At 37.8% G+C, this 1,922-nt stretch overlaps 1 pseudogene; it reads right to left on the bottom strand.

Moving 5' to 3' along the window:
* Positions 1-314: 314 nt before the first annotated feature.
* Positions 315-1,638, bottom strand: LOC113286308 (annotated as a pseudogene).
* Between the last annotated feature and the right edge of the window lie 284 nt (positions 1,639-1,922).

Below are 1,922 nucleotides of genomic sequence, written 5' to 3'. Positions count from 1 at the left end.
AGATCTATGAAAAATAAGAGAATCGAAAGACATATTACAGTATTTCACATAAGTACTGAAGGGTAAGACTAAAAAAGGAGCAAAAACACAGCAAATAGCACTTCCTATCAGTATTATACATACATACTCATGGATCGAACCAAAAAAATTGGAAAAACTTCAAATAAAACAAAATTAGAAGAGTTTTGTATCAGTACGCCATATATGTACTGTCAATTCATACACGAAAAACATCTGTAACAAACCTAAAAAATGTTTTAATGTTGAACCAATGATAAATCACAAATAACCGCTACAGTTTTAGTTACCTGTAACCCTGGGAAAACAGCATTGTTAATCGCAGATTCCATATCAACCCAAAGAACAGGATCTTTCTTGAAGAAAATCATGCCACCTCTGGGACCCCGTAATGACTGCAAATTCAAACAGAAGACATAGTAAACAACATGACCCTTGAACCTAAACCAATAAAAACAAATGCTGCTTGTGTTGGTGTCAATAGTTGCAGTCTTGCAGACTTCATGAATGGGACTAGGTGTACCTTGTGAGTGGTGGTTGTTACAACATCACAGTATTCAAATGGGTCGGCAAGTATAGATGCAGCAACGAGACCACTTATGTGAGCCATATCCATCATGAGAAAAGCCCCAACAGAATCTGCAATCTTCAAGAAACATAGCAGGAAAAGGAATTAGGTGTGCGTAATGGGTTAACTAGTATGATTCTCTGATCACTAAGAATCACAACTGTTGACAATCAAAAGATATGTGTATACCTTTCTCATTCGAGGATAATCGAAATCACGAGGATAAGCACTAGCACCAACAATGATGAGTTTTGGTCGAAAGAGGGTGGCAGTTTTCTCAAGCATATCATAATCAATAAGGCCTGCAAGTGAATTTGGTAATGAACGCAAATTATCAAAGAATTATAAATGAACAACAATAGACCACATAGTCATTACACAATATAAAAATGCAGAGCAGCACCTATTGATTCATCAAGACGGTAGGGCACCGATTCAAAATAAATCGAAGTCCCAGATACCCGTCTTTTAGGAGTCATAAATCCATGTCACAAGTGACCTCCATGAGGAAGATCCAGACCCTATGCCAGTTACATGAACAAATTAATACAGCCCCATATTTTGAAAGGAGAGTTGATTACATCCCTTAGGGGTTCAAAACTGATTTCAAAAAATTGGAGAGAAAGAGAAAGAGGCCTCAACTTACCATAATACGGTCATGTGGGTTGAGAAGTGCAGTGTAAACTTCAAAGTTAGCAGGAGAACCAGACAGAGGTTGGACATTAACTCCCCATTTCTTTGGGTCTAAGTGAAATGCAGCCAAAGCCCTTTGTTGACAAAGTGTCTCTAGCTCATCAATGTACTCATTGCCACCATAGTACCTACATTGCAGAATGAAATGATCAAATGCATTTCAATACAAATACAGGGAAAAAATACAACATTAAGCACCATCTTTACCTTTTACCATGAAGCCCTTCTGAATACTTGTTTGTGAGACAAGAACCCACAGCTTCCATCACTGCGCAAGATGTAAAATTCTCTGAAGCAATGAGCTCCAAGCTGTTAAACTGACGATTCTTCTCACTATCAATTATTGAACGTACTTCAGGGTCTGCCTAACTTGAGAAGGTAATCTATCCGCAGTAGTAGTACCCAACTTGGGAAAAAAAGTTGAAGAACCTTTAGTAAAAAGATTGGGTTGTTGTACAGCAACACCCATTATTGCAGCTCCACTGTATGCCTGCATCTTCTTCACTTCTCCTTAAACATAACAAGGAGCACTTCCTATCAGTATGCGGTATATGTACTGAAGATTCATGAACTACAAATCAACAGTATGACAACAACAGGTGACAGATCTATGAAAAATAAGAGAATCGAAAGACATATTACA

This window comes from Papaver somniferum, chromosome 6, assembly GCF_003573695.1.
Source record: "Papaver somniferum cultivar HN1 chromosome 6, ASM357369v1, whole genome shotgun sequence".
Lineage (NCBI taxonomy): Eukaryota > Viridiplantae > Streptophyta > Magnoliopsida > Ranunculales > Papaveraceae > Papaver > Papaver somniferum.
The sequence above is the reverse complement of the archived record's forward strand: the minus strand, read 5'-3'. Positions and strand labels throughout refer to the sequence as shown.